We start from the raw sequence: 10,288 nt of genomic DNA, 5'->3' as shown, positions 1-10,288 counted from the left end.
TGTGGATGGAGGCCAGATTCCCACCAACAGCAACGCAGGCAACCTGATGGAGCATAGTGTGAAGCCAAGACAAAAGGAACACACTAGTAATGAGTACAGAAAGCAGAAATGTTGGAGTTTGAATGAAATGCAGAGACAAAGGCCATTTCATATCAGGATGAACATTTTAACAAGCACACCCTCACAGCTACTTCCATTTTATTGTTAACTGTAGTGGACCATAATACATTCAGCTGACCATTTCTCTATCCCAATGACATGAGGGTCAGAATTAGGGGGACGCACCAATGCTGATACCAGTTTGGGTCCAACACTACTGAAAATCAATCAGCTACACATTTAACTAGCCATGGTGACAGAGCCGTTTGTCTCAACTCGTCTGCACAGCCTCCTGTTTCACAAGATATTCCATTTATCCAAGTCAACATGTCAAATTAAGCCATCTCTCTAATCACAACACTTTATAGGGAAAACAGTCCAACATCTACTTCGACTTGTCTGAGAGCGGTATTTGTGCATCCCTAATCAAAATAATTTAGTCTCGTACACCACCACCTTGAACTATAACCTCAACCATAAGCTACACATTTAGGACCATTTCACCACAACCTGAAGCCAACTTGAACATGTCAGGGTGCAAATGTTCCATACAATTCTACTAATCAAGTGGCCAGTGATGGAGCAAAAACTGTTCCACCCAGTATAAAAAGTGCAGCGACTGTAGAACTTATTTACATTTATTTTGATAGAATCTTTAGCAGGAGATTACACAAAGTATCTCAAACAGTGCTGTCACCATTCCTACTGAACAATATGCTACTGATTTTCCTGTAGCCTACTAGACAGGATGGAGTGGATTATGAGCATTTCAATATCTGTATTTTAGTGCAGTACACTACTACCTTTCACCATTACCGCAACCATAAACTTCTCAAAACAATGTCACCAAAAACTGAAACAAACTTCATAAACAAATGTTAAAGCGCTGCACTGAATTACATGGTGTACCTAATAAAGTCACATTGAACCTGTACCATGAAGAGGATGTTATGCTTCCACCAACTACTGTACCTCTGCATCAGCCCAGTCCTTTTCATTGAGGTTGAACTTGTAACAGTAGTCATCACGCTGGGTCCATCCCTTAGGGCATCTCTTAGCTACACAACAGCCTGTTGTGAAAGGGGGCAGAGAGAAATTTAAAAAAAGCCCACTGTTTGCCTAATGGAAGCTTGAGCCGATTCATGAACACTTCTGAGATCTACAGCTTTAGATTAACTGAACATTTCTAAAACAAGGAGGAAGTCTGTTATATGGCCACATGTGCTACAGATCAGCTGAACCTTTTGTCAGCCCGGTACCGATGGCAAACAATGTATTGACTGGGTAGTATCAGCAAACACGAGCTCTGCATGTGGACACCTAGACAGTGGTACTACATTCTGAGCCACCACAGTTCTAGGAGGTACCAACCGTTAGATGGTCTTGCTTCTCCCTGTGAACAAAAACACAATATTAACATTAAACTCAACCTACACTTTGAATTCAGTGTTCATTATTCACTACCTTACAGTATACTGCATCATTTTATTATGAAAAGTTATTCAGCCCTAATGATTCACTTTACAAAACCAGTTTCTTATTAAAAGTTCAGTACAACAATCCTTATTACTTACAACGCCCTGAGCCCATAGTCCCCTGGCCAAAGAGAGGAGCAACATGAAATACAGACCTAAGGCCATCTGTGTGAAAATAGACACACAAATGTACCATCCAGAAATGAAATATTTACATGCGACTCAGTTCCAAGTGAGTCTGTAACAGTGGATCAACATTTTTGTGCTTACAAGCATTTGTAGTAGCCAACTGGTCACCTGGATTGAAAGCCAGAAGAGGTATTGCAATTTTAACTAGGCATTGTGATAGTGGGCAAAAACAAATGCTTATAACCTTACCTTAATGTGATATCACTTGCAGCTGTTGAAACAATATATTTATCCTCTGCAAGAAACTGGACTCAACCTGAAACACAGATTTATCCATCAAGATACTGTAAATTTATGGAGAAAAATGAGGTATTCTCAAACAATGTTAAATCATTAAGAAAGCACCTCAACACAAGCTACAAGAGTTTGAATAATACTAGTTCCTCAAAGGGAACTAGTGACCAGAGTGACACAAAAACACTAAGAAAATAAGTAACAGAACTAACAAACCATAAGAACAAGGAAAGTCACAAAGCAATAACAAGAGGAAAACCACACCTGAGCTCAAAATCAAGGATGAAGCACAAGAGGTGAGCAAACCAACAAATCCAACTCTGTGAGGTGAGGTGCTTATAAGGACTGAACCAGGGAAGTAAACGAGTAACAGGTGAAAACAATGAAGGCAATTGATGACATTGTAAAGCTGGGGCAGGGGAGAGGGCAAGAAAGAGGAAATGGCCACAAAATAAAAGCATACAACAGGAAGACAACCCAAACCCATGACAGTTGCACCTGAAGATTGCACTTCATTTTTAGGTGGAGGTTTGCTATAAAACAGAGTGGGACAAAGATAGAAAATGTAGAACTTTAATACAATGTTTTAGACTTTACAGGGTCACAAAGAGCATTAACAAATGGTTAAGTAATGGCTATTCACCACTGTGACACACTTTTATAGAGCATTCATAAATGTGTAATTATGATTAAGTAATGCTTACAGTAAACAGCATGGGTGGGTAAGTCAGGTCCTCGAGAGCTACCGCCGTGCATGTTTTCCAACTATCCATGCCCTACCCACTGCTGAATACCTGGATCATGTGTATTCAGTCAATCAGAAGCTGGAAGATACCATCTTAGATGATGGTGGAGCAAGGACAGACAAAGTGAAGTCACAGGTTGGAGGATGGACAAATGGACAATTATTACTCTTAAATGAACATTAAAACAGCATTGTCCTAATGAAACTACTAAGCTGTGGACTTCATGAAATACATGTTAATATCTTTATCGACTATTTACTAGCGTTATTAAGTTATTTAATGCTTATTATTGTATTATTTAACGTTTAGTTATGCTTATTATAAATGATCAACAAATGATGTATGAGTTCATATTTTAATTGTAAAGTTTTACATTTTCTATCTTTGTCCCACTCTGTTTTATAGCAAACCTCCACCTAAAAATGAAGTGCAATCTTCAGGTGCAACTGTCATGGGTTTGGGTTGTCTTTCTGTTGTATGCTTTTATTTTGTGGCCATTTCCTCTTTCTTGCCCTCTCCCTTGCCCCAGCTTTACAATATCATCAATTGCCTTCATTGTGTTCACCTGTTACTCATTTACTTCCTTGGTTCAGTCCTTATAACACTCCCCTGCCAGTTCTTTCTAACATTCCTCAGGCCCAACCTCACAGAGTTGGATTTGTTGGTTTGATCACCTCTTGTGTCTCATCCTTGATTTTGGGTCCAGGTTTGGTTTTGTCTTTATTTGGTAATTTCCACATTATAACAAAACAAGCTAAAATCTAACTTCATTTTACACTGGTTGTATGCATTATGGACCTTGTTATGCTGTCACTTGTCTACTACTTACCGTATGTACAATTTCTGTTCCTCTTCAGTACCATCCAACTCGACCAGTCGAGGAGTGAGTCCCAGTGTCCGCAGCCCGGTCCTCTTCTCATCATCTCCACCACTGACTGTGTTCCCATCCGAAGCTCGACACCCGGTCCCAGTGTTACTCAACTGTTCATTTCTTGGTCATTTGTTTTACACTGTAAATAAACTTGCACTGCTTGCATCGAAGTCAGCCACCTGGGTCCGTCAATTTTTGTGACTCGCTCACTTCCGTGTTCGAGCCATCCTAACATGAAGTCACAGGTTGGAGGATGGACAAATGGACAGTTATTACTCTTAAATATGCAAGGGGTCCTGTGATTTGTCCAGAGGATCGTGAACTTCATGAAATACATGTTAATATCTTTATCGACTATTTACTAGCGTTATTAAGTTATTTAATGCTTATTATTGTATTATTTAACGTTTAGTTAATGCTTATTACAAATGATCAACAAATGATGTATGAGTTCATACTTTAAAAACATTAGGAAATGATGAGTAAATGCATTAGTGACCTATTACTAGTATTGTTAATTAATGTACCCTTATTGTAAAGGGTTACCGACATTTGCTAATGATTACCGATGCACTAACTGCAATTTTCTTGGACGACTCCAATGTTCTTTCTTTCTAAGAACTGTAATTAACAGCACACAGACATGTTTACTCTTTGTGACCCTGTAAAGTCTAAAACATTGTATTAAAGTTTTACATTTTCTATCTTTGTCCCACTCTGTTTTATAACAAACCTCCACCTAAAAATGAAGTGCAATCTTCAGGTGCAACTGTCATGGGTTTGGGTTGTCTTCCTGTTGTATGCTTTTATTTTGTGGCCATTTCCTCTTTCTTGCCCTCTCCCCTGCCCCAGCTTTACAATGTCATCAATTGCCTTCATTGTTTTCACCTGTTACTCATTTACTTCCCTGGTTCAGTCCTTATAAGCACCTCACCTCACAGTGTTGGATTTGTTGGTTTGATCATCTCTTGTGTCTCATCCTTGATTTTGAGTTCAGGTTTGGTTTTCCCGTGTTATTGCTTTGTGACTTTCCTTGTTCTTGTTGTTGGTTTATTGTTTGGAGTATATAGGGTTACAACCAGACATACCAAATAAACATGGCCTTCAATAGTTAAATCCACTTGAAACCGTACAATCTAGTGCATTCAAACTCATTGTATTGAAAATTGGTTCACTATTCGAAGCTTCATTCATTGAGCAGTGGGTGACATCTGCTGGCGCAGTCTGAATATTGCCATCCTATTTTTCTAGCTTCGTGATACAGACTGAGTCAGCTGTACACCTTTTGGTTAGGAAATATCACTTGAGTTCATTCTGTATTGAAACCCTGTCAGTGGTTGGGTTGTCTCGGCACTTTAATGATGAGTTTTGTTGTAATGTGAAAATTACCGAGCCTTTGAAGCAAATAGAGACTGAGTCGACAGACTTGCATTCAGTACTAAATCTAAATCCAGCATTGGCTGGATTGTGAAAGCCAAGTGTTATAAGTATAAACATGTTTAGGTTGTGTGACAGAGATGGTTCAATGCGGCTCTGGATGTAATTAATGTTCTGACAATATAATACATTATGTGTTCAGATTGTGCTTGGTGTTCACTGGGTGTGTTTGGTGTTTGTTTGACTCAGGCGTTTTTATAAAAAAAAAAAAGTGTCTCCACAGTGGATGGTTTTAGGCGATTTTGCTTTTTTGAGACAACTTCCCCAGCTGGAGAAGACCTTTTCACATGGCACAGAAGATGCTGGTGTTACCAGGAACTGTTTGGCCAGGTTGAACAGGTGTGGGTACAGGGATTTATGCCTCGACCAGTAACATAAGGGGTCCTATGATCTGTCCAGAGGATCAATTCAAAATGTTTCCACACTTGTGACCATTGCCATGATGGAGAGGAGCAGACAGATATCGCTGAACCTCACAATGAAATTTGACAAGACGTAGGACAGAGCGCTGTTTCATCCATCTTAAATACATCTGTATCGCTCCAATGTTTCAAAGCTCCGCCTGTTGAACCAAACCAGTCAGCTGATTCAATCTGAATGAAGCAGAAGTGGTTCGAACGTCATCAGTCACGTGGTTTTTCCTGATTTGAAGCACGCTCCGGCACAGTGCTTCAGAAAAATATCTTTCCGAGTTTGAAGCAAGGTGTGGAGCCTCGGTATCAGAGGGAACATCACTAATTGTTACTTATTTTCTGTGTTTTTGTGTCACTCTGGTCAAATGGTCCCTTTGAGGAACTAGCATTATTCAAACTCTTGCAGCTTGTGTTGAGCTGCTTCCTTAAAATTATTTAACATTGTTTAAGAATACCTAATATTTCTCCATAAATTTACAGTATCTTGATGGATAAATCTGTGTTTCAGGGTGAGTCAAGTTTCCTGCGGAGGATAAATATAGTGTTTCAACAGCTGCAAGTGATAGAACATTAAGGTAAGGTTGTAAGCATTTGTTTTTGCCCACTACCACAATACTTAGTTAAAATTGCAATACCTCTTCTGGTTTTCAATCCAGGTGACCAGTTGGCCACTACAAATGCTTAATGTTTGTAAGCACAAAAATGTTAATCCACTGTTACAGACTCACTTGGAACTGAGTCGCATGTAAATAATGCATTTCTTCTTCATGGTGAATTTGCTTGTCTTAGTATTTTCACACAGATGGCCTTAGGTCTGTATTTCATGTTGCTCCTCTCTTTGGCCAGGGACACCCTGGACAGGTCGCCAATCTATCTCAGGGCTAACACATAGACAAACAACCACACATGCACTCCTATGGGCAATTTAGGGACACCAATCAACCTAAGCTGCATGTCTTTGGACTGTGGGAGGAAGCCGGGGGCTGGAGCCAATCCCGGCCGGCAATCGGGCGAAGGCGGGGTACACCCTGGACAGGTCGCCAATCCATCGCAGGGCTTAATGTGAATCAATAGAGCTGAATAACTTTTTATAATAACATGATGCAGTATACTGTAAGGTAGTGAATAATGAACACTGAATTCAAAGTCTAGGTTGAGTTTAATGTTACTGTTGTGTCTTTGTTCATAGGGAGAAGCAAGACCATCTAACGGTTGGTACCGGGCCATATAACAGACTTCCTTCTTGTTTTAGACATGTTCAGTTAATATAAAAAAGCTGTAGGTCTCAGAAGTGTTCATGAATCAGATCAAGCTTCCATTAGGCAAACAGTGGGCTTTTTTAAATTTCTCCCTGCCCAGCACATGTGGCCATATAACAGACTTCCTTCTTGTTTTAGACATGTTCAGTTAATATAAAAAAGATGTAGATCTCAGAAGGGTTCATGAATCGGATCAAGCTTCCATTAGGCAAACAGTGGGCTTTTTTTAATTTCTCCCTGCTCCCTTTCACACCAGGCTGTTGTGTAGCTAAGAGATGCCCTAAGGGATGGACCCAGTGTGATGACTACTGTTACAAGTTCAACCTCAATGAAAAGGACTGGGCTGATGCAGAGGTACAGTAGTTGGTGGAAGCATAACATCCTCTTCATGGTACAGGTTCAATGTGACTTTATTAGGTACACCATGTAATTCAGTGCAGCGCTTTAACATTTGTTTATGAAGTTTGTTTCAGTTTTTGGTGACATTGTTTTGAGAAGTTTATGGTTGCGGTAATGGTGAAAGGTAGTAGTGTACTGCACTAAAATACAGATATTGAAATGCTCATAATCCACTCCATCCTGTCTAGTAGGCTACAGGAAAATCAGTAGCATATTGTTCAGTAGGAATCCTAAATGTGTAGCTTATGGTTGAGGTTATAGTTCAAGGTGGTGCTGTACCAATACCACTTTCAGACAAGTCGAAGTAGATGTTGGACTGTTTTCCCTATAAAGTGTTGTGATTAGAGAGATGGCTTAATTTGACATGTCCACTTGGATAAATGGAATATCTTGTGAAACAGGAGGCTGTGCAGACTAGTTGAGACAAATGGCTCTGTCACCATGGCTATTTAAGAGCTTGTATATGTACCCCTGGGCCTCACAATCCATCCTGTTCTTCCCCTGAATCAAGAGAAAATGTCATTATTTGTAGCCATCAGTGAGAAATCAATGCAATCATGTTGGCGCCTCCACTCTTCTCTTACTTATAATGCATAATTTGTAAAGTCATAAAGGACATTAACACATGGTCCGTCCAGACCTCTCCTCTCTTAACCCTTGATGGTATGATCTGCTTTGATTGCTGTGATAGAAAATTAATTATTCTGTTTGCTGTGGAAGCTTAAAGCACGTCTTGCTTTTCTGACCCGTAAGGTGTACAGGTCCTCCATGGAGCGCAGGCTGGTACTGATGATTTACTCTGCAGTCCTGACTGTCCACTGGAGTTGTTCCTGTCCTGTTTGGTGGCCGACCCAAACCAGACAATGATGGAGGTGCAGAGAAGAGACTCAATGATTCCTCTGTATAACTGTATCAGCAGCTCCTGAGGCAGGTTGAACTTCCTGAGCTGATGTAGGAAGTACATCCTCTGCTGTGCCTTTTTAATAATAGCACTGATGTTGGTTGTCCACTTCAAGCCCCGAGATATTGTGGAGCCCAGGAATTTGTAGGACTCCACAACTGAAACAGTGCTGGTGAATATGGTGAACGGCGATAGGATGGAGGAGTTCCTCCTAAAATCCACTACTCTGTACTCTGCACTACACTGTGACATTAACATAAGTACCCTGTTGAGTCTATAGTGGTGAGCTAGACACAGTTGAAACTAATTACGAGAACACTTATTTAGAAAACGCTAAGCTACTGTTAGTTATCTGTGATAAGTTATGTGGTGTTTCAGTTTCTTCTCCCAGTCTAAATCAAAACAATAAACTGCATTTTAGCAAACAAATGAAGTTCATCCAACTCCTTCATGACTTCCTGCCCTGCAGTGAAGAGGACAGGCAGCTGTAAGCAGGAACAGCAGTGAGTGTGGACGTATATTCATACAGCCAGTCTGGACATGACAGCTGGACAACACTCAAACAAACACAAATCAATTGACAAAAAGACTAAGACTAGCCATAAATCTAAATCCAGTGTCATAATCTAACAGACGCTGTGCACAAGATGTGCAGAAACCTTTTTCAGTTGCACTGATTAGTAATTCATTTTCCTATGTGAGTTAAAACATTTGAGCCCTAATTAAGACGAATGCTCTGAAGAAGCATCACAACACAGCTGGGCACCAAGTACTGTAGCTGCTGTGCCCCAGTTTTGTGGTTAAGGACGATTATATTAAGCCACATTGTTTTGACTCTGATAGTGTCGACAGAGGCCATGACATCACATCAGCAACAGCACCATACATCAGTCTGTGTCACCATACTGGATGCTAGCTCATTAACTGTTTTGCCTGTCTGCAGCTATGACACATGCCTGACAGCTGGGTGTTGTTGGTTATAATTGCTGACAAGTGCTTCATATTATTATAATACATTCCCTAACAGCTATCAAAACTGCAAACCAAAACATGAAGTTGTAATCCACAACTAATGTCACACTGTGGCTGCCACTGTGTCATTGGTTGTGGTTTCCATAAGGAAAGTTAGGTAGAGTACCAAACTAGGTGGAGGAGGGAGTGACTCAGTTTGAGTGGGAAGGGCAAGTGTACTAGTTGCCTGACTAGTGCGAAGTTTTGTATCTGTAACAGCAATAGAGCAGGAACAGATACATACTGTATGTCGCTCTATCATCTGACATGATAAAGTTTGCAACCAACGGAATGATGATGTTACAAATCAATACTGAAAAACCTTTACAAAGATTCTTTTGGGTATGGGCTGCTCACAGGATTGTTATCTAACAGATCAGTCAAACAGCAACTGAAGTCATGTGCCATTCAAGATCAGTAGATTCAAGGTCAGGACAGCTCTCTAATTTATTCATGTGTATACAAACTCCTTATTATTCATGAACACATGTTCACAAACATAAACCTTTTCTGTTTGGTGGTATATTCAAGTATATTTCCAGGAATTACCAGACAAAGATGTACAGTATGTATGTGGATTACATATTTAACAACTAATGCAACAGAGACTTTTCCAACCATGTTTATACACAGGTGGCAGAATTACAGGTTCAGACAGCAGGGCTCCAGACTAACATTTCATACTGGTGACACTGTTGCCACCAAGTGTCTCAGATGGTGGCACCAGTGCCGGGTTTGGTGGCAACACTTCTGTTTAACCGCACAATGCAAAAAAATCTGTATGTTTTGCAAATTATTTTAAATAGTCTTGCCATCCAATGTCCATAGCCTATACTTATAATGAAATTAAGAGAAGGAGATTTATGGAACACAGTAAATGGGAAAGTGACTTCTGGAACAAGTTTACACCTCTGTTTATGTAATGCTCTACAGTCCAGCACTCCCAACATCATGATAATGATGTCGAATGATGAATTCAGTTGAACTATAACGGATGATTTGTGTGCATGCTTTGCTGTTTGTGATTTAGCCTATTTGTAGACTTTTTTTTTCTGAAGAAGAATTTCTGCTCTTTGGTGATGTCTGTGTTGGACTTCATGCACAGTTCAGCTCTCTCACTCACCTGGCCATCGCCAGCTCATTTTAGCCACTGAAGTGATGTGTTAATGTGCACATAGTCTACTCTCAGGATACTGCTTTGTTATTCATTTGCACTCTGTACTGTACATATGCAGATACTGTATATTTATCTTT

The sequence above is a fragment of the Monopterus albus genome, unplaced genomic scaffold (genome assembly GCF_001952655.1).
Source record: "Monopterus albus unplaced genomic scaffold, M_albus_1.0 scaffold197.1, whole genome shotgun sequence".
Taxonomy (NCBI): domain Eukaryota; kingdom Metazoa; phylum Chordata; class Actinopteri; order Synbranchiformes; family Synbranchidae; genus Monopterus; species Monopterus albus.
Note: the sequence above shows the minus strand (reverse complement) of the source record.